The sequence below is a fragment of the Ictidomys tridecemlineatus genome, chromosome 5 (genome assembly GCF_052094955.1).
Source record: "Ictidomys tridecemlineatus isolate mIctTri1 chromosome 5, mIctTri1.hap1, whole genome shotgun sequence".
In the NCBI taxonomy this organism is placed as follows: domain Eukaryota; kingdom Metazoa; phylum Chordata; class Mammalia; order Rodentia; family Sciuridae; genus Ictidomys; species Ictidomys tridecemlineatus.
The window spans coordinates 173,333,969-173,361,736 of NC_135481.1; the positions used below are offsets into that span (position 1 = coordinate 173,333,969).

The following is a 27,768-nucleotide window of genomic DNA, read 5'->3' on the forward strand; positions in this document are numbered from 1 at the left end:
CTTGCAGTAATGGTTACCATCAAGTTCAAATAGTTACTATCTTTTCCATTTATAAAAATTCACCATCTGAATATTTTTAGGAATGACTTAACCTCGTAATGAGCATAAAGACTATTCTATGCAAACATTAAAGGAATAAGTTTTGGAAAAACAAGGTAGCGCTATATATACTGACACGAAAAGATGCCCAAACCATATGGTTAAGAAGGAAAAAAAAAGATGCATATGTAGATATGAACCTATTTCTGCTTTTAAAAATAACCATTTGTTAGTAGAGCTTAGGGAAAAAATCTGAAAGAATATACAGCCAACTTTTAAGGTATGGTAAAAAATTTACCATGTAAAAATCTAAATGAACCCCGTCGATGGTATTCTGCAGCAAGGAAACTGCAGTGCCTGGTGATATGCGAAGGCCAATAAAGGCGTCAGAGAGCCACAGTCCACTGCTCTGGCATTCCCAAGCTCACCGACCCGGACACACATCGTGCCACGTAGCAAACACTAGTAAAAATTAATGTCTGTCTTATTTTAAAATAAACACAACCATAAACACGAATCCAAATATTCTTCCACCCCAGTGGATCATCTTGTATGCCTCACATACCCTACTTGAGAGAATGTCAGTGTATAAATACACAGTATGCTCTCAAATGGAGTGGAGGGCGATTTGTTACCAGAGTGTTTGCAAAAAGAACACAGCTACGTGTGTAAAACCCCCACTGTGTCTGATGTGGGGAACGAGACTGTCTTAAGAGGCCCCGACTCGACCAGCTCTTTGTGTTCTTGGCTGGGGGAGGACGGTGGTGGTCTCTCCGAGGGCTTCCCATTGGCTTTCTGAAACTCCTGGACCCCTCTCAGCCATTGATGCTGCAGTTGAAGTGGCTGTTCTGGAATGAAGTGGTGTCCTTGGAGGAAACTCTACCCAGGGTGATGATTCAACAGTGTGATACCCAGCAGTCTTTGGAAGGAAGGTATTTACAGTCATTAAGTGTGATTCTGTGTAGCTGGGACGCGTCAAGGAAGCTGTATTTATAAAACCTCGAATTTAATAAGAGAGTTTAATAATGATCCCCTTCACAATACCCCTCACAAAATAAGGTTTTTCAGGCTTGACTTCTGCTTGAGGCAGTTTCCGGAAAGAAGCCCAAGCTCAATGGAAAGCACTTTACCCAGTGCAGAAATGAAGATCGAGCATCGCCAAAGTGATTGTGTACGTTTTGGAAAATTATTTCATTTATCAAAGCGAAAGCCACAGCACTTTTAAAGTAGGCAAATGGACAAATGGCATTGAATTAGAAAAAAATTAATCGAGCAGTCTTTATTGAAACCCTCTATGCTAGGGATGGCACAGGAAGCACAATAATCCTGCATGACATTTATCATGACATTTATTGTACCGAGTGCCAGGCAGTGGCTGATCAAAGGGTGGGTTTTCTGCACAGCTGCCCAAAGCACTAATCCATCAGCAGCCCTAACATCACGAGAACAGATGGGAAAGAGATGTCAGGTACCTGAGAATTTCACACAGGATTCCTTTAGAGGTGTCAAACTGTTAAGTGGCCTCTCTCCCACCTAGTTGGCAGCACATCCCAGTGACATGGCAGAGGGTGCTGGGGGAACAGGGGACACCTTTAGATCAAGTTGAGGATAGGATTTTCAAGCTAGCACTACCTGGCTATGAGGAAGGAGCCAGTCAAGTGGAGATCCAAGACAAAAACATTCCAGGTAGAGGGACAGCTGGTGCAAGCAACCAGGTCCCAGGTAATTGGGGACTAGAGACCAAGAGCCTGGGAGAGAGGTGTCAATCAGATTAGGAGGTAGTCAGGAGCCACAGGAAAAGTTTTACAATTACCTGAGCTGCAGTGGGTAGACATTTAGGTCTTCAAAAGGAAAAGTGACTGGAACTGACTCACTTTTAAAAAGACCCATTTGATTGACATGTGGAGAAAAACTCCAAGACAAGAATGCAGTGAGAGTGGTTAAGCCGCTGCTCCTGGGGGAGCATTACCCAGTGAGAGGTGATGGAGGTGAGGGGTGCGGGTGGTGGGGTGAAGGAAAGCAGGCAGATGTGGACTGAACGTCCAGACAGAACCAACAGGTCTTGCCGAGACAAGATGGGACTCCGAGGATTAGGATTTCAGTTTGTGCATCTTATGGATGGTGGACAGGTGGCCATCACTGATGGCAGTGGCTCTGGGAAGGACAGAGCTCTGAGTGGAGGAGGGTCAAGAGTTCTGTTTAGAGCCTAAGTGTGAGATGTCTGTTGAACATCCAGGTGATGGTTTTGAGTAAACAGTGTTGAGTACACAAGTCTCCAGGAGATCTCAAGGAAGAAGCCTGAGTGTAGGAATCTGTGACTCAGCCCACAGATACATTCAAAATCACAGCACAGAATGTGATTCCTCCAGGAAGAAGATGCATGCAGGAAGGAACAGGGGCCCAGAGATGATCACTGAGGAAGGCCAGTGTTCAGATATCAGGTAGAGGAAGCCCCCAAGGGAGACAGAAAGAGCAGCTGGTATGATAGGAGGAGATTCCTGAGGATTGATTCCATTCAAACGAGGTGGGTGGAAAATTCCAAATAAGCATATGTTACCTCTAGTGCATAAAATACATTTTTTTTTTGCCATGTAAAAAAGGAGTCTCATGCAGAGGAACCATCTTTTACTGCTAGTTCTCCTGCCTTTACTGCCTGATGTGTTTGTAGAAGTCAGGTATAAAATGTTGCCCAGAGAATAAGGGAGCCTCGCCATCTCCCTATCTTCAATCTGTACTGGTACCAGTTTCCATCGGTTCTATCTTCTAAACATCCACTCCATTCGCTTCTCTCATGCTCATCACGACCACCCTACCTGACACCACTGCATTCTCATTCCTGGACAATGACAGTGGCTCCCTGGCTGGACAGGGTTGACTGGTGCCTCCGTGCTCACTCGCTTACAGTTCATCCTCCTGGCAGTGGCTAGAAGGGTGCTTAGGAAATATAAGTCAGAATGTTGCCTTAAAACCCTTAAGTGAAATAGTCTAAGTGATTAGCGATAGGGAACTGGTTAAATAAATAGCAGTGCACACAAGCAAGGGAATGATATGCACATGTGCCAAAAATGGTAATGAGAACACTCTTCCAGTCCTCAAATGATCTCCAAGACACAAAATGAAGAAAGCCACTAGTGTTCAGGGAGATGAGCTACAGAGTGGCAGGGGATGACATTTTGGTGCTTCTGAATGCTGACTCCTCTGACACTCCAATAGTCATATTATATGTTCAACCATAAATCAATTGAATTCATTTTTATATGAATGAAATAATTAAATTTTATCTCACTTAACAGATAGTCTAGTTTCTCACCCTGCAGTCCTCACAACCTAGGCGCCCCCTTGCCCACACGTTTGCTCTCATCTTCTAGCACTTTCTCACAAAGTTGCAGCCACGCTGACCCTCTTGGTCCTCACCTTGGCAAACTTAGTTCCTTCGTAGGGTTATTGCCCTTGCTGGTCCCTGTACCTTGACCTCCCTGGACAGCCCAATATGGCTCTTCCCTTTAGATTCTTCTTCGAAGTCACTTTTCAGAGAGGTCTTCTGTGTTAGTCAGCTTTGCATTGCAGAGACCAATATACTTGACAAGAACAACTTCGAGGAGGGAAAGTCTATTTCGGCTTTCAGGTGCAGAGGTCTAGTTCATGGTCAGCCTAGTCCATTGCTCTGAGCCTGAGATGAGGTAGAATATCATGGCAGAAGGGCACCCCAGATGTGTGCTACTCCGTTCGGGGCAGGAAGGGGCTGTAGGGAAGTCGAACCCTCCCAGGGAACTCTCACAGTGACACACCCCCCTAGCGATGTCCCACTGCCTACAGTTACCACCCAGTCCATTCAAACTCGGGTGGGCTGATGAGGTTACAGCTCTCACAATCCAGCCACGTCACCTCTGAACATCCGTGCATGACAGAGGAGCTTTTAGGGGATGCCTCAGATCCAAACCACAACATCTTCCTGGATCTCAGTTGAAATAGGCTTCCCCTCACCCCCATTACTGGGAATCCACCATGTGCTTTCTTTGTAACAATTGCCCTATACCATCATGATTTGGCTGTGTAGAATGGTGCCCAGCTCATGCTACACAGCAAATGTTTGTTAAGGAATGAATATTTTTCTGTTTTTACGGTGAGCTTCATGGTGGTCCTTGGAGCCAGGCCATTTATCATAAACATACAGACTACAGCTTGTGTCCTGGCTCTGCTTCTGTTTCGTTCCGTGACCTTTCACAAGTCGCAAACCTCACTGGGTTTTGTGAAATTAGGTGAAATTGGAGGTATAAAGCACCAGATCTCAGCAGGGTCAAGTTGAAAAGGAATAACTGTTGCCTGCATCAGGAAGAGGAGACGGGTCCAGGCAAGGAAGGTCCCCGGCCTGAGGCTATGGAAGCTGGGAAGCAGAGGCCTGCACTTCCAGGGATTCCAGCTTCCTGATCCATACACGAGAATAGCATGCTTTTTCTCTTTATTCTTTGCTTTATTTTTTTCTCCCTTTTACTCAGTACTGGAAATCAAACCCAGGACCTTGCCCATGTTGGGCCAGTACTCTACCACTGAGCTACACCACCAGTCCCTTTTTATTTTCTTTTAAGACAGGGTCTCACCAAGTTGCTGAGGCCGGCCTCAAACTTGAGATCCTTCTGCCTCCACCATTCCAGCAGCCCAGCAGCCGGGATGCCCGGCAGGCACCACCGTGTCCAGCTTCCCATTGTCTTCTAATCATGCAAGAGTCTCCGCCTCCCCCTGTGCTGGGATTAGAGCCCATACCTATGATCGACCCTCACTACAGTCTCCCTCTTTACCGGGAATTGGTAGTTTGTCTTTTGATTTTCTTCTTGTAAATGAGCGATGTGTTTTAGCCTGGAAAACAGTACATAGAGTTTCTAAACAACATCATCAAATTAAATGGGGTGCCACAGTGACTTAGGAAAGCCGTTCATCTCTTCGTTTCTTCAAAGGAATGAAACGGTTGATCAGCTTTTGCCTCTGCGTGTTTATTTGTTGTAAGTGATAGAAACACCAACATTTACAGGCAGAGAATTGAACCCACATTCCAATCTAAGTGCCTAAATACAAAGCGATTTTCCAAACATCATGTTCATATTTTATTTTCTCAATTTAGACTGCAGCCCGAAGGAACAGGGGCCGGGTTTGTAATGACCTGCAGGAAGTTGTGAATCTCTGAAATTTGACAACAGATGTCACTAGTGCCACATTGCTCACAGAGCTCTCAGCGCTACCTGCCATTTCGGGGCTCCTACATCTTCTTTGGCATAATGAAAATTGTGAGCAAGAATGCAGTGGCTTATGGTCAAAATTTTCTGCCTTTTTGAGTCAGCCCATATTCCACATCTAACCTCATTTATCCCTGCACTGGCTTTAGATAGTCACAAGCATAACCCCCTTTGCAGACTGGGAAACTGAGGCTCAGAGAAGCCCAGTATTGCCCAAGGTCCTGCGGAGAATGAACCTGGCCTGTCCGTCTCCGGAGCTATGCTCTTTTCATGCTGCTCCTGATTAAAGTCCATCATTAATATCAACAGCCCCAGCGGGTGCCGTGCTTGGAGCCACCATCTGAGCCAATTAAGACTACTTGGATTCCGAGTGTCACGCTGAAGCATCAGTAGATATGGAGTGGGATGAAATGCAGCATTTAATCAGCAAGATGATGGCGCAGAAGTTTCCAGAAGCAGAATCCCAATGGGCCCCTCGCCTGCAGCCCCCCTGGTGCTAAGTCACTGACATTTGAAAAGCTCGCTCTTTAACAAATTCTGCATCCACTTCCCTTTACCACCTCCTCTTTGTGAAGTGGCAATCAGTTGTGTCACTCATGCTTCAGGAAACCAGCCAGAGTGTGCCAGGAAGACTACAACTGAGAAGTCGAGAGGTCTTTTTGTCTTACAAAATCTGGCAACTGTTGCGTGTCCTTTGACTCGTGGCAGTACGGCGTGAAGAATGTGCTCATCAAGCCGCAAAGCCCGTGTGAGGTTGGAAAGGGCAGGGATGAAAGAGGATGAGGCGTGGGGGTCATGGTTGGGGGACAAGGAGGCCGCTAACATCAACTAGTCCCTTCCTGTGAGACAAGTGCTTTATACCTGTGATCCCATCTGAATAGCTCTAGCCTCCCTGATTCCCATTTTACAGATGGGTAATGAGAAGCTTAGAGATCACGCACCTTAGCCAGGTTGCAGGACCCGATTCGAAGCAAATCCTTCTGATACCACCTCGTTCATTCTCCTGCAAATCCCCATTCTGTGTTCCTAATGCCAGTCTTCCCCGATGCCCTTTTCCAGCATAGATCATCAGAGACTTGACTTCCACATCCGGGTTCTGGTGGCTGGATCCATGAACGGGCTTTGTCATCCCTCAGTTTCCTACGATCAAAGAAGGACCCGGGTTGTTGTTGCAGGCTCAGTTCAGACACGGTCCATTCAGTGCCATTTTGCTAGAGCTCTCTCTCTCCAGCTGAGCTTTGGTGCAGGGCACTGAGAGAGCAGAGAGTCTCACACTTGGGCATGGGGAGCTAGAGGATGCAGGTGTTTTGTAATCTATAAAGCACCCTACAAAAGTTAAGATCATATAAAGTGCATACTATTACCTTATGAAAATGGGGGAAGCCTCCTTTGCATGGAGTAGCCTAAGACTAGAATGGAATTTTTCAAATAGAGCATCCACCAGGACACAAAAGAAAAATAAGAGAGTTTGCCAAAGACAGATTTGGGTTTCTCACCTTTTAAAAGCCTTTAAGCCTGGCAGATGGTTAAGTAGGCAAGGGTCGAGAGAGGGCAGGAAGAAGAGAGCTTCTCCCTTCTGGGGGTCCAGATGCCGTTTGGGTACAGAGCATCCTGCTGCCCACCTCTTAGTAGGGCTGCGTTCTTTCCTCGGGTGAGGGACTTCCACCTGTTCACTTCTCAGTTCATCACCATTAATTAATTTATTCATGTAATTTGTCTTAGACCCAGCCCTTGACCTTGGTGGTATACACTTCTACAGATAGCTTCCAAAGAGTAATTAGTGTTCAACCACGAAGAAAGCACACTTTGCAGTCAGAGGTACTCAGAGCAGGAAGTTACCTGTGTAAAATGACTCTGTCCTTCTGTTTCCCCTAGAACCTCAGAGCTGTTCCCCCACGCTGGCTCTTCCCCGGGGCCTCACACGCTGGGTGCTAGTCACCAGGGCTGCAGGGTGGGAGCAGAGGAGTAGGGCCACGTTTGATGGATGGGACTCAGTAGTGAGGAGGTGCCAGTCTTTGGCAGGATCTCCACCTGGAGGGTGGAGGAGCACTTTGCGGACGCTAAGGATGGGGGAACAGGGGACCCTGTGCTCACTGGCCTGGCAGCTGGTGTCTGCACCTTTTGTCCCAGGTCAATATGCGGGGCTCCCCAGGGTCCTGGGGAAGTGCATTGCTCAAGCCTCCCTGGCCCCAGCCGAGTGCATGCTGTGGATTCAAACTCGGACTCGCCCCACTCCAAAGCGCTCCTTCTCTAACCCACTCTACAGAAAGTCCCCAGAAGCAATGACAAATGGGAAAAAAGGCAAATCTCGCCAGGCCCCTCAGATCATAATCTGGGAAGTCCGGGGAGGGGAGCAGAAATCATCATTTTTTAAAAGTACCCAGTTGATTCTGATAAAGGCTGTCCACTCTACTTTGGGTAGAGATAAGGAGAGTTTCGTATCCCTGAACCCTCCCGAGAACCAGAGCTAAGAATAACTCCATGTAAAAGGCTCTCTTCTGAGGACAGGAGAACTCCCCGAATCCTCCTAGCAAATCCATGAGGAGGGAGCCCTTATTATCTTCTGCTATATCATAACTGTATATTGTCAATCAGGAAATAGAGCAGTATAAATTGAGGTCAGAGAAGACTCCTGGGATGTACCGGAGGCCCAGGAAGGTCTAGAACTTGCTCCATGCCATGTAACTTTAAATGGCCAGGCCAGGTTTGGGATATCTAGACCAGGGTCTCTGAACCATCAAGCTAAACAGCCTCTCAAAATGCTAAAGGAGGCAGGCAGGGAGGGGGTGCTGCTGTCTGGGATTCTGGTTGGGAGGGAGGGCTGGTTGGGAGACCTTTGGGGAGATGTATAAGCTAGTGTTACCAAGGAGACATCTAAATCAGCCCTCTGGCTTCACTTGCTCTTAGTGGACTTAAATCACTGATTTTGGAGGTCACACAGCTGGGCAATGCATTATTAATCTCCCACTAGATTTGCTGCAGATAACACCTGACATGTGAGTTAAGCTGGTAAAGATGGCCTGGGTTACCTGTCTGAGACCTGAAGGCCACTTTTTGATGAAAACACTGACCCTTCACTTGAGCCTGGAGATGTCCAATGGGTGGCTGGAACAGGAGGAAAAGGCTGGGTATCTTTATCTTGTGTCTGATGCCTTAACCTTTGGGTCAGATGCTACTCAGCTCTGCCTGTAGACAAGAGGGACACTTGAGAAGTGTTTTGTCCACAATTATCATACAGGGTTGATTTGACCTAGACTTGCCTTGTCTCTCTCCTCCCCCTCAAAGCTAAGGACACCTACCGGCTGCCATGACCAGAAACACGCGACCATAGAGAGAGTGAAGAAGAGGTGGCACCCAGTTCTTGGAAGATCTCTGCCTATTCCCAGAGAAGACACACATATCCCTTCCCTTTATTGGCTAACCCTCCCCATTATGTCTGCAGCCTCTCAACGTCCTGCAGTTGAGAAGGAAGTTTTCCATAGGATGAGTTTCAGAACCTGACGTTGGTGACACCAGCACTCTTAAGAGCAGAAGCTGGGGAGCAGAACAGGAGGAATGTCTAGATATGCCGAACCTGGCCCGGACATTTAAAGTTCCTTGGCATCGAGCAAGTTCTAGACAAACATGGGGTCCATCTTCGTCCATCTTCGGCTCTTGTAACAGAATACTTGAGACCCAGCAATTTATAAAGAACAGCCATTTACTTGGCTCATGATTCTGGGAAGTCCAGAGCGCGGTGCCAGCATCTGTTAGGGCCACTGTGCTGAGTGGTCCCATGGCAGAAGGTGGAAGGGCAAGAGGGGCTGAACTCATTTTTATAACAAAGCCACTCGGGCAATAACCAACCCACTGCTTTGATGATGACATTCCTCCATTCGGGTGGCAGAATTACCTCTCATGGTCTAATCACCTCTCAGAGGTTTGCACTGGGGATGAAGCTTTTCAACACAGGAAATTTAGGGTCATTTCAAGCCTCAGTAGGGTGTGCAAACACCTGCATGTGAGTGCAAGGGAGGTGGCCCCAGGGGGACTCAGGGGTCCCAGTTCTATGCCAGGCGGTATGCTGGCGACAGCATAATCGCATTGCCTCTGAGCTCACCGAGTCTCTGAAAGAAGAGCCTGTGAGGGGCAGGGGAGCCAGCCTGGCCACCTTGTTTTTCCCAGCAGAGCTCTGAGGTCCGGAGGAAAGGGGCTCACTTGAGCTCACACTACGGTTGGGGACAGAGGAAGAGGACACAGCCTGCTGTCTCCCTGGGCCAGCTCCTTCATCCATGAAACAAGCGAATTAAGGGGGTCTGAGCCAGGCCCCGGACCAGACCCTTGACTCTGCGTACCTGTCTCACCCTCTGCTTTACCCCAGGAAGAAAAGTGGGAAACTCCTGAAAGCTGTTCCAACATGTGCTACGAGGCATGTCCCAGAGGGCACTTCACCCCAGTGAAGAGTTCAAGAGAAACTGATGGAGGAGGGACTCTCGAAATTGGCCCTGGACCTTGATAACAGGCACATTCTCAGGCCCTGCCCCAGGCCGGTGGAAATGGTGGCCATCTGTGCTAGATGCTGCCGATGCTTGCTCGGGTGTGACGATCCCCCAGCTGGGTCATCAAGCTGGGTCATCTCAGGGGTGGGCGGGTGTTCTTAATCTCCTAGTTTCCTCCTCCGGTTCCTTCTACACCCCCTAGTTTAAGGCAGAGGAGTGGAAGAGGGGGAGGTTGGATTGGAAAATTGCTTCTGTTTTGCAAACAATAAATCCAAAGCCAGAAGCACTTTCCGATAGAGACATCCTAAGTGAGGGTGACAACGTGGGCCTGCTTGACCCACGTAAAGGTGTTGGTGAGTGGGTACAAGTGTCCTCGGAAGCCCACTCATTTCCGGCTCCGTTGTCAGATTGCAGGCTTCCGGCAGGATCTCCGGGGATGATCCGACACCATCTCCCTGCAGCAACAGAGTGCGCAGCTGCCCACTTCTGGGCTCTTGCTGGTGCCCTGTGGGAGCCCTGACTCACGGCTCCATCCCAGGGCCTTCCTGTCCCTCCTCGGGTGGGGGAGCTGGCTCCCTGGGGCCTTTGTGGTGGCCCTGTCCCTGCTTCAAAGGCTCGTCCCCAGGTCTCTGCAGGGGTTTGCTGAGGCTGGATGCAGGTCTCTGTTCAGGTGCCACCATCAGAGAAGCCACCTGGTCCACTCTGACCACAGCGGTCACCCACACCCACCCCATTCTTCTCACTGGATTTTAGTTTTGTTCCTCCTCGTGTTATTAAAACTATACATTCTTCACGACACCACGTCGGAATGTAAGTTTCATGAGGGCACAAACTTTGTCTTGCTTACCACCGAGTCCCCAGCTGCTGGAGTAATTCCAGGCGTGAGGCAGGGACCGGATGAGTCTCAGCTGAATGAATGAAGAAGGCCTGTGACATCACTGGCCAAAGTGACGGCTGCCTTGGAGCTGGGACTGCCGTCTAGAACCCTCATTCGTCATTCATTTGATAAAAAGAAAAAAAAAGCAGACCCCTACTAGACATAAGGTGCTACTAGGTACCTGGACACGAGGGATACGGGGATTAGCCCAAACAGGCAAAGGCCCTGACAGCCTCCAGCTTACAGTCCAAATAGCAACAAGTAATCACATAAATGAAATAGATGAATGTGCACCAAGGGAAGGTTCCTGGTGCCCCCGTTTTCTATAGCGGACGGGGCTGATCTGGTCTGGGATAATGGCAAGAGCTGCCGGGAGGAAGTGAAGGACGAGCAGGAGTTAGGAGGTGAAGATGAGGGGGAGCACATTGTGGACAAAGGGAACAGCATGTGGAAGGGTCCTGTGGCAGGACAGAGAGGCTGGGCATGTGAGGGAACAGAGGAGGCCAGAGTGGCGAGCAGGAAAGCAGCAGTGGAACAGGGGATTTTGCCATGAGCCTAAGAATGGAGTAGAGCCATTGAGGTGTTTCAAATGAAGTAGCCATGGGTAAGGAGGGGACACGATGGGATTGCTGCTTTAAAAAGGCGTCTGTGGCAAACTGTTTTGAATGCATATATTGAATTCATGTACACAGATGTGGAATGGGAAAGCACTCTGGAGCTGCAAACCAAGGTTCAAATCTCAGCTTTACCACTTACTTCCTATGGGTCCTTAATTAAATTACTTGACCCCTCTGTGCCTCAGATTTCTTATTTTTAGACGAGGGGAATGAAAGTACTAATGATAGGGTCAAAGCAGGGAACACGCGTGGAGTTTAGAACCGTGTCTGACCCAGTGAACATTCGATAATGTCAGTTATGTTACTATAAGATTTAATGTTGACCGGTACAGTTGTCCCACTGAACAGACCAAAAACGGAAATTTAGAAATTGTTAGAGGTAGAAGCAAGGTTCAAACTCTAGCTGAGCCCTCTGTTAGCAGACATCTCAGCCAAAATCATCAGGACTGGTATCGATGCAAATTTGAAATTGGGTCTGGAAGTCTGTAGGGGCAGATTAAAGGGTGAATTAGGCTATACTGACAAAAGCTATTTATTTATGCATAAATTTTTCACACGTATCCTAAACACCAGGCCCAGAGCTAGACAGAGAGGACAGTTATGCATGAGTCTCGACATCACAGTCTAGTGAAAGAGATATGCCAGTCAACAAAAGATGAACAGGTCAAGAGTGTTACAGGTATTTGAATTGGAAAGTAGGACTTAGCTTATGTCACCTTTCCAAATGGGGACACTCAGCCTGGTTCAGGTTTAATGAAATTCAGGTGCAATCGAGATGCTATTGGCTATAAGTAACAGAAACGTGCAACAATAAAGATTTTTCCCCCCAAAACCTCACATAACAAGAAGTCAAAGAACTAGTGGTAGGCAGGAACTCTCCAGCTTTGTCTAATTAGAGTTCCAATTTCATCTTTGGAAGGACTTCCGGAATGGCAATATGAGGAGCTTTGTAGATTTTCCTCGGTGAAAAAGAAAAAAAAAAAAAAAAAAGAAAACATGACTGGTAAAAGTTATTTATTTATTTTAAACAGTCACTTTGAATCTCTGGAAATTGTCTTAAAGACATAAAGTGAACAAATAAATATTTAGCACTTACGCCATGGCCTGGCTCTCTGCCGCTGCCCCAGCTCAGCGTGATCGTCTGCACAGGTTAAATAAAATCTGTGGGAGGCCATTGATTTGGACTGGGCTCCTTCGCTAAGTATCAGCCGATCAACCAATGTGAAGTTGAGTCACAGGAGCTGAGCCTGAGTTAATTGCAGGAGGTTCTATAACCAATTAACCAATTAAGTTGTCTCCGTATCTCATTTCGGTTTTCTGTAAAAGTTGACAAGTCACACTGTTGATGGGGGTTCTCAGAATCTGCTCTGGTCCTAGGAGCTGTCAGATTTGACTCCTTCGTCGTTTTATTTTACTTTGTTTTGTTTTTCTTTGCTCAAATAAACTCTGCTAGATTTCATGGGAATAAAGAATTTTCCTTCTAACACAAAAGATTTCCTTTTTTTCCTAGCTCCTAGGTTAGGGCTAGAGAATGGCAGGTCACCACAAATTCTTGGCCCACTTGTCTCCATATTGTAGAGGCTAATAAATCTTAGGCAAAAGAAGTTAGAGGTCTGGTGCTACTCTCCTCTACTAAGCACCCCTTTGTAGGGTGAAAGCTCTACCCAGACTTAAGGCTGAGAACTGAGGCCCTGATTACGCTTGCTCCAGCTTGCTACTAAGGCAGATGCTTCCACATCACGGGAGTCAAGTTGAGAAAACCAGAGGCTGCAGCCCCCACCAGCACCCTATTTGCAAAGCAGGCTTGTCACTATAAGAGGAACAGGCTTCTGTCTCCACCTCCAGCTCTGGAAAATCAATATAGAAACTTTGCCCAGAGGAAGAGGGAGGCCTTAAGAACAGAGAGCTCCAGCCAGACGTGGTGGTGCACACCTGTAATCCTAGTGGCTCAGGAGGCTGAGGCAGGAGGATCACAAGTTTGGGGCCTTGGCACTTTAGTAAGACCCCGATCTCAAATAAAAATTAAAACAGACCAGAGCTGGAGCTCAGTGGTGGAATGCCCTGGGTTCAAGCCACAGACCACACACACACACACACACACACACACACACACACACACACACACACCTCAAATCAATAATAATCTCTTTCACTTCAGGAAGCAAGACAAACAAAAAGAGCAAATTAAGACAAAAGAAAGCAAAATGAAGGGAATATTAGAGTGAAAACGAGTGAAACAGAGACAGAGAGACAAGAGGAAATCGATGAGACAAAAATTGATTCCTTGAAAGATCAACAAAAATGACAAACCTTAAGGTAGACTGACAAAGAGTAAAAGAAGATTCATTCCTAAAACGAGGAATATAAGAGGAGACATCACTACCCACCTTACAAAATTAAAATGTGTTATAAGAGAACCTGATGAACAACTGTACGCCCATAGAGTCGGTGGACGGATGAGATGCACAGACCCTGGGAAACAGCCACCAGAAACATTTCTAGAAGAAATAGAGAATTTGAATATATCCATCCATACAAATAAAGATATTGAATTAATAATAATCAGCCGGGCGAGGTGGTGCATCCCTGTAATCCCAGCAGCTCGGGAGGCTGAGGCAGAAGGATCACAATTTAGTAAGGCTCTAAGTAACTCAATGTCTCAAAATCAAAAAATAAAAAGAGCTAAGGATGTGGGTCAGTGGTTAAGTGCCCCTGGCTCCAGTCCCTGGTACCAATAATAATAATAATAAATAATAAGTTTTTCACAAGGAAAAGTTCAGGTGCTGACTGGTGAATTCTGCCAATATCTAAAGAATTAACATTAATTTTTCATAAAATCTTCCAAAAAAAAATAGAATGAGACATTTCCAATTCATTCTATGAAGCTGGTATTACTCTGATATTAAAATCTTGAAAAATATTTAAAGAAAACTACAAACCCATATCCCTCAGAAACACAGATGTAATAATCCTCAATAAAATCTCTTCAACCCGAATCCGGCAACATACAAAAAGTATTATAAACTATGGATCAAGTGGGATTTATCCCAAGAATGTGAGGCTGGGTGAATATTCAGAAGTCTATTCATGTATATACAACACTCTCAGAATAAAGGACAAAACCCACATGATCTTCTCCACAGAGGCAGAAAAGCAATTGCAGAAATGCAACACCATTTTGTGGTTAAAAATAATCAACCAGCTAGAAATAGAAGAGCATTTTCTCAACTTGATAAAGGGCATCTATGGAGAACCCACATTTGCCATTGTATATGATAATGAAAGACCGAATACTTTCCCCCTAAAATTAAGAATGAGAAAAGGAGATCTAGTCTCAACACTCCTATCCACCACTTCTACCCCAGAGTTAACAATTAGACAAGAAAAAGAAATGAAGACGTTTAGACTGGAGAAGTCAGAACTATATTTGCCCGTAACATAATTTTGCAGGTAGATAGTCCTGAGAAATCCACACAAAACTGTTACCGTGAATGAAAAATCAGCAGAAGTGCAAGCTACAAGGGAAGCATACAAAAAATCAATTCTATTTTTTATATCATCAATGGATAATGTAAAAAATAGAATTCATTTAAAATCCATTTACAAATAGTGTCAGAAAAAAATACTTAGGAATAGGTCTAAAATCCTAAAAATAAATAAATAATAAATAAATAAAAGTGGAGCAACACTATCTTGATGAATTAAAAGTCTTAATGTTGTTCAGATGACAACATTGCTCAAACTGATCTACAAATCGAATGGGATCCCTATCAAGCACAAGTTGTCTCCTCTGCAGAAACTGAAGAGGTATAATCCTAAGATTCATATGAAAGTACAAGGGTCCTAGAAGATCCATCGCAGTCACGAGAAAGAACAAAATCAAAGAACTCACATTTCTTGATTTCAAACCATAAGGCAAAGCCACAGCGATGTAGCCAAGGCAAAGTCAGTGTTGGCATGAGCGTAGAGAGACGGATGGATGAAACAGAACTGAGAATTTAGAGACAGTCCCTCACATTGCAACAATGGCCCCAAGACACTTCACACAAGAGAAAGAAGAGTCTCTACAACCTGAAGCAAAGGAATGGAGCCGAAGCCCCACCTCACAGGGTCCACCAAAATTAACTTAAAGTGGATCACAAATCTATGTGTGGGGCTTTCAATATACCACTCACAAAAAAATAGAGGAGGAAATCTTTAGGAACTAAAGTTAGGCACATTTCTTATATGTGATACCAAGAGTGTAAGTGTCAAAGGAAAAAGGAGATAAATTGGACTTCATTAAAACTAACAACTCTTATTTATCCAAGGACATCACAAAGTGAAACAACCAAGCGAAGAGACAACCCAGAGAACTGGGAAAATTATTTGCCAATTATATATCTGATAAGGGACCAGAATCCAGAATATATGAAGAAAAATTATCACCCAGAAGACAACCCAGTTTAAAAGTAGGCAGAGGACGTGGATGAATAGACATTTCCCCAAAGAAGGTATACAAATGGCCCATGGCACGTTAGAAGACACTTACCATCATTAGGCACTAGGAAAACATCAATCTAAACTGTATGGTCGGTTCTCACACACTCGATGGCCTTAATAAAACAGACAATAAGTGCTATCAGGTACTGGTGACGTTGGGACCCTCACACATGGCTGGTGGGAATGTGAAATGGTGCAGTCACTTTGGAAAACAATCTGAAAAATTCCTGAAAAGATTGAACACAAAGGTGTCTTATGACTCAGGATTTCTACTTACAGGGAAATACCCAAGGGAAGTGCAGATGCATAAACACCCCCAAAATTTTGCACAGATGTTCACACAGCATTATTCATAACAGATAAGAAGTATAAACAACCCAAATGTCCAACAACTGATTAATAGATAAATAAAATGTGTTATGTTCTCTAGTAGAATACTATTTAGCAACAAAAAAGGAATAAAATACTGATACAGGTTCCAACATTGTTGAATCTTGAAAACATGCTTAGTGAAGGAAGCCAGCCACACAAGACCACCTATAGTATGATCCACTATATGAAAAGGGTAGAAAAGGCAAATCTATGGAGAAATAAGTAATTTAATGGCTGCCCAGGGTTTGTTAGGCCACAATGAGCGACTGACACATTGAGATGACATATGGGAGACTCCTAATGGGCAGTATTTGTTTCTGTGGTATTGAAAAGTTCTAAAATTTATGGGGCAACAGTTGTACAACTCTGAATACACTTAAAACCACTGAATTTAGATGAATGAATTTTATGAGTAAGTTATATGTCAAAGTTGTTTTAAAATTTTCCATCTTTGAGTGTCTTCCCTCAAAGGAAGTATTTCCCCTGGGTGAAATACTGGGAAATGGCATTGGCCAAAGTATACTGTTATATTGTGTGCACGTAGGAATATGTAACAATGAATCATCATGTTAAACTGCAAGACACCAGTAAAAAAATATGGAAATAAAAAAATCAGATTTCCATCTTTGCCATTATTTAGTGTCAGATTGTTTTCATCTAGCTTCCTCATAGTCACAAAATGATTGCCATATCAAGCATCATATCTCCATGGGACAATATCTAGGATTAAATTAAAAGGCATGTGCTGATCTTCTTCAAAGCTCAAACCAAGCTTCCTCAAAAGGCCTCAGGAAGATGACTTCAACTCACTGGGGAGAACTGTGTCTTAGAGAAAGAAGAATATCAATCCTGTGCTCAAAACCTCCCAGAGATTACTCTTGCGATTCAAAATCCTTAGGATAGCCTTCAATATCTTACGTGATTGATACACTGCCCCTTTCCCCGTCATTGCTGCTCTGCCACAACCTGTCCAGAATTTCTGGGATCTCAGCTGTCAAGTAGGTTTCGGCATGTCTCAGGCCTGAGGTGCTTTGGCCCCGGCCCAGTCGTTCACAAGCCCACGTGTCCCCAGTGCGCTGGGACAGGGCAGCATCCAGCTAAGCTGACACAAGTGCTTTTGAATCAGAGAGTCTTTTAACCCCAAGAAGTTTATCATTTTGTTCATAAACACAATGAATTAAATAATACACCCAATTTGAGTCATTTGTGGCTTTGGTAAAGGCCTAATTGAAGGTGTTTGTAAGTAGGTGTCATATGTAAGATGCACAGGGTATACTGGAGTATCTGAGAGATTGATGTGCGATCCCAATGAAAATAATTGATTTAGATTCATGGTTTTGTATTAAAAAGCATAAGGGATGTTATTAAGTTTGTTAACTGATTTGGAACATTTAAGCAGACTTCAAAGTCACCGTAGTTCAAGCATTATTAAAGTATTCCAAAGGCTTTGTTTACTAGACAGGCAATTCCAGAATGTAAAAAGGACATCAACTGTATTAAACTTATGTTTAAGTTCATTAAATTTAGGCTTAAAATCTTTACTGCAAGATCTCCCTTAACCTTGGTTATTCAAATTTGCTAGACGTGCAGGGAGAACAGTAGGGTAAGTTGAACTTGAAAGTTGAAGGAACTAAGTTTTCAAATTTCTCATCTTAATGGATTTGATATTCCATTGAAAAATCGAATGTAACAGGAAGTTGTCTTTTTCTGTGCATAACAGGGATATGGCCCACCCAGGCCCATGAGGTGTGTGGGAACTGAAGCCGTGTCTCCCCTTCCTCCCGCGGCTCCCAGAGCTCTCCCGGCCTTTGCCTTGGTTCCCGGTGGACAGGCCTTGAATGGAGACACCACTGGGGGGAGCCAGAGGGAGAAGCTTAGCAGCACGGATGGCCTTGTGAAGTCAAAAGACCCTGTGCCCGGGTGGTGGGTGGTGCCATCGGAGCTACGCAGTCAACCCTAACTTGACCCTTTATCTAGACTCTGGGTGCAAGCTCATGTGAATCCCCTGTTCTGGTGCCGTCCGTTCCAGGTGGGTTTTCTGAGTGTCCTGATTGACAGGTGGAGTCGGTGGAGTGCGGTGGGTGGACCGAGCCTGGATTTGGATTCAGACAGAAATGGGTGCCAGTCCCGACACCCCTCAGGGGCTGGGACGTCAGCAGGTTCTAGGTCCTAGGGATAGATAAGGAACAGTCCCTGCCCTCAGCACAGCTCCATTCCTTTCCTCCTTTTCCTCTTATTTTTATCTCTTGACATCACACCTGCTCTCAGAGTCACTGAGGGACTGGGCCCAGTGACCTTCTCCCCGACACTGGTAATGCATGGTCAGGCATCTCTGTCCCCAAGACTCCAGCGCATCTCCGCCCTCTGGTGAGACTCCCGGAATCGCTTTGGCTTATGTTGGAGTTATTTGTGTCCATGGTTTATTGTCCTCCCCAGAGTTAGAGCATCTCAGACACCCAGCATTGGACCTAGTACACAGTAGGTACTTAATACGTGCTTGAGGACTTCATTAATGTGAACACAAAGCCCTCAAATGTCTCACCTTGTCTGTTTTCGCACAAAGTGAGGAAGTGGTTACCTGCTCTGGGCTGGTTTTCCTTGCCTGGAAATGCCTCGGGCCACCCATTTCTCCCGTGGGACCCTGTTGGTGACCGGGGGCTGCAGTCCCAGCCAGCTCACCGCTGATGTGGCAGTATCCATCCCTGGATGCGTCTGGCTGCTGGGGCTCTGCCGGTGGGTGAGACGGAGACACATCATTACCTCTGGGCTTCACGGGGTGCTGCTCTGTGCTCAGGGTGATGAGACTGGGCAGTTCTCTCCTGCTCTCCACCGAGGCTGGAGCGGAGCCTGTGGTTCTAGGCATCTGTTAAATTGTCCTCTGAATTTGTCTGTAATTCTCAAACAGGAGCAAAGCCAAATCATGTGGGCAGCAGTTTCCTTCCTCTACCTCTGTACCAGTTGGATGTGTGTTCAATACAAGAAACAGAAAGCCTGGCCCGAGTGACCGTAGACCAGGAGGGGTTTGTCTACCTGAGACACCGAGGCCAGAAGCAGATGGCTGCCTGTTTGGGTTCAGCAGCTCAACGATGTCAGGACGAATGACTCTGATTCTCTTGATGTTTCCTTCATGGTAATGAGATGGCTGCTACCACACCGGCATCACATCATGTCTATGTTCACGACAACAGGGGAAAACAGGAGTTTCCAGAGTCCTGGCTCTCACTCTATACCCAACCTGGCCAACTTTTGTGTAGGTCCCTTGGCCAGAAATAGGCCACAGTCACCCTTAACTGGGAAAGTGGGGAACAGGATTGTTGGGATTCTCTCCCACCAGCTGGGCACGATGTTGCACACCTGTTATCCCAGCAGCTCTGGAGGCTGAGACAGGAGGATGATGAGTTCAAAGCCAGCCTCAGCAACAGCAAGGCACTAAGTAACTCAGTGAGACCCTGTCTCTAAATAAAATACAAAATAGGGCTGGGGACTCAGCAATAAAAGAGAATAAAATCATGGCATTTGCAGGTAAATGGATGGCGTTGGAGAAGATAATGCTAAGTGAAGTCAGCCAATCCCCCCCCCCCCCCCCCCGCAACAAATGCCAAATGTTTTCTCTGATATAAGGAGGCTGACTCATTGTTGGGTAGGGTGGGGGAGCATGGGAGGAATAGATGAATTCTTGATGGGATAGAGGGGTGGGAGGGAATGGGAGGTGGCAGGGGATTAGCAAGGATGGTGGAATGTGATGGACATCATTATCCAAAGTACATGTAGGGGGCTAGGGATGTGGCTCAAGCGGTAGCGCGCTCGCCTGGCATGCGTGCGGCCCGGGTTCGATCCTCAGCACCACATACCAACAAAGATGTTGTGTCCGCCAAGAACTTAAAAATAAATAATAAAAATTCTCTCTCTCTCTCCTCTCTCACTCTCTCTTTAAAAAAAAAAAAAAAACAAAGTATATGTAGGAAGACACAAATTGGGTGTCAACATACTTTATATACAAATAGAGATATGAAAAATCGTCGTATATAAGTGTATTAAGAATTGTAATGCAAAAAAAAAACAACAAAGTACATGTATAAAGACATAGATTGGCATGAACATACTTTATATACAGAGATATGAAAAATCATGCCCTATATGTCTAATAAGAATTGTAATCCTTTCCACTGATGTTATGTATTTAAAAAATAAAAAAGTAATCATTGATTTGTAAAAAAATTAAATAAATAGGGCTGGGGATGCGGCTCACTGGTTGAGTGCCCCTGAGTTCCCTGGTACCTCTCCACCACCACCAAAAAGAGAGAGATTCTCTCCCACCCCTAATGAGTCCATCGTGGACCTGGGCACACAGTGTTCCTGGTTATCCTTCTCAACCTTCATCAGAAACTGTGGCCGCTCTGTTTGGGATTAGTGCTTGAGGCTACAATCCTCCATGTTTATCCAAACCCTATGGGAGCTGGGGCCTCCTGCCTTTTGTGATCTAAATAAGATTGGCTGGAATTCTCAGGTCCAAACTCTGTCAAAAATGTCCTCAAGGTATTATCTGAACCACGAGGGTTGAGTAAGTGTATAGATGATACCCTCAATGCCAATCCCAGATTTGGGTACCTGGTGTTCCAAGTGGCATCTCTGCTTCACACCAAATTCCTTCAGAAGTCCCCTTTTTGCTTATCCTCTCCTCCATCCTCACCACCTGAGGCAAAGAAAAGAAAATGAATCCACACAAACATATGTGAATGGCAGACTCTGATAAAGGGTGGAGTTGGGTGGGGGTGGGGCCCTGTGCTGTGAGGAACTGGAAATTGCATGACCCAGCTCTGGTTCTTAAACTCACCTGGCCTCCAGCAGCAGGGGCTTGGTTCAGGTCCCTTACCCCACACAGTGCTGGCCCACCATCTCCTGCTCCTCATCCCCTTCCAGCTCTGCTCTCTGCTCTCTCCTTTCCTGGAGCAAAAGTCTCAGCAGAACAAAAATCTCCAGCAGAGCAGTTTGGCATTTTATCTTGCCGCCCTGATCCTTGCAACACTCAATCCTTTTTCCCTTGATGATGTATCAAGGTATTTTTCTAAACAAAGAGAAATTCTGTTGCCAAATATTGACACAATGTTATTTTTCCTTATTATATGCACAGCATTTAATTGTGGAGTTGTGGAGGTCTCAATCTATTCTTGAATGGGGGCATTAAATGGTGACGGGGGTGAGAATAGACCAGCCTGCCCCATTTGAAGCTATTCAGCTCTGAGTAGCTTGAGAGGGGAGTAGGTCATCGAGGCCCCACGCCATTCACATTCCTCCTACGAGGCAGGGGACCCCAGTGCACAGAGCCGGCTGAGTTGCTGCTGTCTAGGGGTGTATATGGTTTTGCCGAAGGTGGCCTTTAAGCTATTGGCTGATGACCTTAGGGGAGAGGAGTTTCTTCCTCCAAAGTCAGACAACTGGTGATCACCTGACCCCTGTCCACTCAGCATGTTGATCACGTGCTTGTTTCCAAGCTGGGCTCATCAGATACTTTGTACACAGAATTGTTGCAATGGAGGTCCTGCCCTATCTGCCCATCAAATTTCTAGCTCCTTCTCTCATCTCTGTGAGCCTCAGTTTCCTCTGCTTATAAAATTGTCACCAATCTGACACTGCTCCTTCCCTCTTCCTCCTCACTAACAACCCCACCTTGTTTGGTGGGTACGGAATCCTTTTCTTGGTGAGTCAGGTATGGTAACATGTCCCATGGGGCTCTGTCCTCTTGTCAAAGACTGGTGAGGAATGAGCTTGAGATCAAGTTCTGGGCTGGGGTTGTGGCTCAGCGGTAGAGCACTCGCCTAGCATGTTGGAGGCCCTGGGTTCCATCCTCAGCATCACATAACGATAAGTAAATGAAATAAAGGTATTGTATCCAACTACAACTAAAAATAAAAATTAAAAAAAGATCAAGTTCTAATGAATATTTGGGGAGTGTGAGGGCTATTGAGTAACATTTCAATTCCCAATACAAAATAAGAGCATTGTGGGGGGAAAAAAATAGTCTGGTTTTTATCCATCCCCTTCACCCAGCCTTGACTTTTGTTTTATGAAGCCACAGCAGCTATTTTGCAACCAAAAGACAGGTGAAAAACCTAAGGATAAAAAGCCAATTCAGCTCTGTCAGTTGGCTTGCACCGATTAACAAAACCACCCAAACTAGAGTGACTTAAAATATCAGCCACTTATTAGTCAGGATTATGCAGTTCAGAAATTTGAACAGGGCTCAGCTGGGATGGCTCATCTGTTGCACAAGGTATCGACTGGGGTCATTTTACTGTCTGGGGCCTCCAGGGGTATGGCTGAGTCTCTCTCCCCGTGAATGGAGGCTAGCTCAGAGTTGTGCAGATGCAGCAGCATTTCAAGAAAACCAGAGTCAAAGCCCAAGTTCTCCCGAGGTCCAGGTTCAGAGCTCTCACATTTACTTCCATCGCCTTCACATGTAGCAGGGATTCAGAAAGTGGGGGCCTAGGCTCCATCTCCCGCTGGGGCCATCTTCAGCTAACCACAACAGACAAGAGAAAAACAGAAAAGGCCTGCTTACAGACATCTCCCTGAGCTCTTGCAGCAATGTACAATGATCCTCCTTCAGGCTTCATTGTATGATAGAGCAAAATTTCCCATTTTAAAGAAAGGAATGTGATACCTGCAGCCAAAGGGATTCCTAGGGTCTGTGCTAGAGATAAAATCATACTCATTAGTCTTTGGGGAGATGAGATAAAATGGGCGTGTGAGCACTTAGAGCAGTGAGCACAGTGAGCAGTAAAAGCCTGCGGGTCCCTGCAACTGTGAGGACTGAGGTGAGTCCCAGAGCGTGAGCAGTTCTCATCCTAAACATAACCCACACCTGTGCTGGACATGCATGTGCTGACCCAGACCCACAGAGACTGCACTGGCAGTCCCAAAGACACTTGAAAACCTCAGGCCCGCAGAGAGGGGTTCCAGCTCCAGTTCCCAACCAGTCCTGCCGGTTGCTCTTCACATTAAGCCAGGTCCCCCTGGGAACCAGTTCTCTTTCTCCCAAGAATGGGAGTGTCATATTGAGCGTAAAGGTACCCTTAGAAGTCACTTCACCCAGGAATAGCGACAGCATGGTGGCCTCAAAGTTTGGGTGGCACCCAGGTTCTTGGGGGAAACATTCTGATCTTTTAACCTGGATGGAGGACATGGCTCTGTGGGTGTGTTGGTTGTGGGAAGCTCCCTGAGCTGGCAGTGTGTGGTTTGTGTTTGTTCTGAATCTATGTCATATTTTGATTTAAAAAGAAATTTAAAAGATGTTTCTGGAAGAACTTATCTCCACTAGAGGGCTCGGGAAAGGCAGGCGTGTCTTGGTGTAAAGGAGGGAGTTCAGGAAATCGGGGTTCAGGACCATCTCCTCACTAACTGGGTGACCTTGTCTTGCTGCCTGATCCCACACTTCCTTATTTCTGCCCAACCTGCCGACTGGTTTGGGGGGGCAAACGATACTTTGGATGTTACAGGACTGAGCCATTAGGTACGTGTGATACCTGCCTGCTGTCCGCACGGGCTCTTTATGAATTACTTCGGGGATGGGGGCTGCTGCAGGAGAAAGAGGGATTGGGTAACTCCCTTCCTTGCAGAAGCAAATTAGACTCCGGTCTTGTGCAACGGCTGTGCTGAACCTCAGAGTCCTGTTTCTGTGACAGCTGCAAATCCAGGCAAAATCAAGACAAATGGGATTTCACAGGGGGCTGCTGGTCCCCAAGTCCCAGGCAGGCACGTCCTGCGGAAGCTGACTGTGCCAACGACGTCACAGCACTCGGGGCCCTCAGGACCACCTGGAGGAAGGCAGCTGTTCCCCAGGGAGCAATCGAAACCCCCTTGCAGGCCATCAGACCAGAGCAGGGCTAGATGAAGGTGGCCCCGAGTGGCAGGGGCCTGCAGAGAGCTTGTCGGAAACCCAATGAAGTCTCTGGCACTTTGGATCCTCATCTCTCACGCCATCAGTGACTATGAAATTGTAATTTATGGCCAGAATTAAGGGCTAAAGGAAAAACACTGTTTCGTGAGACCAGGACGGAGGCAGGGGAGGGAGGGAGACAGGAGGCAAATAGCTGCCGCCTACAGAGCTGAGATGTGGGAGGTCAGTTCAAGGTCAAGGGGGTTCTGCAATCCCCCCCCCCGCCCAACCCTTCACATGCATCTCTTTGCTCTGCTTCACCGACACCCTTCACTCACTCCTGTGGTCACGGTGCGGTGTATTCCCAGTTCACCTGCATCCCACCCGAAGTCTGTCTCCCTCCTGCCACAACTTCTCCCTGCAGCACCTGAGACTCTGCCTGAGGACATCGTTTGGCTTGCAGAAGCAGCTCAGCCAGAAGTGTCCAGGAGTTGTTGACTCTGAGAGCCGCCCTCAGCCACTGAAGAATAGGAGCTGAAGGACAAATACTGTCATCTTCTTTGCCCTGCAGGTGGAACACCATCCCTTGTCACGTCCTTTGTTCTCCAGAAACAGGACCAGTGGGGAAGATAACAGATGTGTAGACAAAGTTCTTCTGTGAGAGTGGGATCGGCTCATGCGATGGAGGATGAGAAGGGCCCTGACCTGCCCTCTGCAAGCTGGAGCCCTGGGAAGCCAGCGGTGAGGTTGCCGTCTGCTGCAGATTGGATGTAGTCAGGTCACGTGTTGGAGGCTTGGTCCTTGGTGTGAACATGAAACCTTTAAGGGGTGGGGCTTAGTGGAAGGACGTTAGGTCATTGGAGTGAGATGATGTAGAAGCCCCGGAATTACTGTCTGGTTCTGTTTGTGCTCTGATCTCTTGCTCCCACATGCACTCCCACCATGATGCCCATGTGCCTTTAGGCCCTCACTAGAGGCCAAATGATGAGGCTTCCCTGTCTTAGACTTTCAACTTCTGAAACTGTGAGCTAAATAAACCTCCTTTCTTTATAAATTAGCTTGCATCAGGTATTTTGTTAAAGTAACAGAAAATGGACTAATACATAGTCCAAGTCCAAAGTACCCAAGAACCAAGAACACTGATATCCAAGGGCAGGAGAGATGAATATTCCAACTCAGACAGTGAGAATAAATCACTCTTTGTCCTTTTGTTCTATCTGTGCCCTCTGTGGATTAAATGATGCCACCCCATTAGTGAGGGTGACCATTTTTACTCTATGAATTCAAGTGCTAATCTCTTCCAGAAACATCCTCACAGACATATCCAGAAATATTGTTTTACCAGCTATGTGGGCATCCCTTAGCCCAGTCAAGTTAACACATAAAGTACCCATCACGATTTTTTTTCCAGAATCCCCTTTAGACTTGAGCCCACCCTGTGCAGCTTCGTTCTCTTTTCAGTCTTCTTTTGCCACTCCCCTCCTGGTGCTTCTTGTCCCTCCCAAGCAATCCACTTGCACTAGCCTTAGGATCTGCTTCTGTCGGAATCCAGCCTCAGACGTTTACTGTGTGTCTCCCTCACTAGAACGTAAGCTTTTTATGAGTGAAGGTCTTTGGTTCATGGATATAGCCCAAGGACCAGGCACATCATAGATCTGGACAAATATATGTGAACAAATTGTTTATGCACTGAACGACTGTTCAACAAATATCGATGGAGTGCCAGTGCGTGACATGCCAAGCCCTGTGCCAGGCTTCCAGGACATCCCTTGGCACAAGGCAGGTGGGAGTCCTGTCCCCTAGTGCTCATGGTCAAGCAGACTCTACTGCAGGTGATTAGCACTGAGCCAGGGCAATTGAGGGCTGTGGGGGCACAGAGACACCCTGAGTGAGACACTAGGGTGACAGCTGGAGCACATCTGGCTTCATGGGCATGTGACTTGTGCAGTCACACAAAGACCCCACCCTCAGAAGAGCCCCAAAGTCAGTTTAACGCTCTGCTGTTGCTGTCTTAGAATTCTTAATACATTTTGAAGGAGAGCCCATATTTTCCTGGTTCATGGGGACCTACAAATCCTATAACTGCTCCCGCCTGGAACGAGATCTACATGGAGACCTGGGGGCTAGGCGGAAGGAGGGAGCGTGGATGCAAAGTAGCGGGTTCCAGGCAGGGAACACAATATGGGAAAAGGCTCAAAGATGAGAGAAAGCCTGGAATGTTCCAGAAACTTTGGTCCAGCTGGAGCGTAGAAGCTGCAGGGATGCCAGAGAAGGTGGCAGAAGCCAGACCATGAAGGGCCTTGTGAATCTTCCAGTCTCCATCCAAAGACCACAGCAGGTGTCAGTGGTGGGGCAGGAGGGTGCAGGGGGTAAGACCGGCAGTAGAGACCAGTGAGAGTCTGTTCCAAGAACCAGGGCAAACAAACAGGGAGATCTGGCAGAGCTCAGTGACACTTTGGAGGTGAAAGCAAATATTCAGTGATTGACTGAACACACAGGGAGAAATCCTGCCAGTGTTTACCCAGCACCTTCAGAGTGAGAGCCCCAGGGAGTGGCTCCCAGGCCTGGGAATGGCGACCCTTGGATACTGGCTACTGATGCATCCCAGCCCCAGCTGCGAGACATGACACCCTGCCAGTGGAGGTGTGGCCCTGGTCCCTCTACTCCCAGCACAAGCTCAGGCTCCAAATGAGCTTTCTGCCTGCGACTTTAATATGTTATAAATGACCGAGGAGCCAGACTTCGCCTCTCAGTGCCCGATGCCACAGGCGCTGAAACCTGCACAGCGGGTGAGCGGTGGAGTGAGAAGGATGATGAAGGGGACCCGACAGGATACTGCCAGTGTCCCCGAGTCAGACTGCTCCATTCCAGAGAGTCCTGGCATACGGAGTGTCAGGGCCAGAGGGACAGTTAGCTGTGGCCTCAGCCGATCTCCTTCTCGTGACACAGGGAAACAGTTTCTTCCCTGGAGGGAAGAACCCACTTGCTCAAGGTCACAGGAGGGCTGGATGGAGAATCCTGGGCTCCTGACCGCTGTCCTGCTGCTCGGCCTCCCAACCCCAGCCGTCCCTTTCCCAGGGGAGTTGAGAGGCACCCAGCATGAGGTCACAAGATACCTCTGGACACTGTAGACTTTAAGGCACAAAAACCTACCTCAAAATGCCTTGTACCCAGGGGTTCTAAAAGAGTGCTTCCTGGACCAGGCAGTATCAGCGTCACTACTAGAAATGCAAATTCTTGGCTATGCCTAGCCATGCAGAACCTCTGGGGGTGTGGTCTGGCCATCTTTTTAGAAAACAGCTGATGTGATTGCCCACTCCAGCTCCAGACCCACTGACTCCTGCAGTAAAGATGTTTATGATCTCATAAAATGAGAGGCCAGGGTTGGTTCTTTCAGTGACTTGGACTTTATAGGGACCCAGATGACATGCCTTCCCACCCCTCCAACCCTCCGTGCCTGGACTTATGCCTTCAGGCTCAGCCACTCCCAGTCACTAGGTGCCTCACCACGACTTTCAGAACTAAAGGAGACAGAGACTTTCTCTGAATCTTTATTATTATTATCATTATTATTATTATTATTATTATTATTATCATCAGTACTAGGTATTGGCCCCCAGGGTGCTCTACCACTGAGCTACAACCCCATTTCTTTTTAAGACAAGGTCTCTCTGAATTGCCAAGCTGGCCTCTAACTTGTAATCCTCCTGCCTCAGCCTCCTGAGTAGCTGAGATTACAAGCCAGCACCACCAGCTTTGGCTGAACATCCGTTTTGATCAATGAAAAGACCTTTCCCAG

General features: G+C 46.7%; 1 protein-coding gene across 5 annotated transcripts in view; it reads right to left on the reverse strand.

The window, feature by feature from the left end:
• The window catches only part of Stk35 (serine/threonine kinase 35), a 174,072-nt gene that overhangs the window by 79,577 nt on the left and 66,727 nt on the right, over positions 1 to 27,768 (reverse strand). For 3 of the 5 annotated variants that reach the window (XR_013439594.1, XR_013439593.1, XR_013439592.1), the window contains exons 4-5: positions 20,702 to 20,786; positions 6,209 to 19,263 (exon numbers count right to left, since the gene is read on the reverse strand). The gene's annotated coding sequence lies outside the window, so the exon portion shown is untranslated. The remainder of the gene's footprint in view (positions 1 to 6,208; positions 19,264 to 20,701; positions 20,787 to 27,768) is intronic. The other 2 variants (XR_013439596.1, XR_013439595.1) reach the window with 1 other exon arrangement.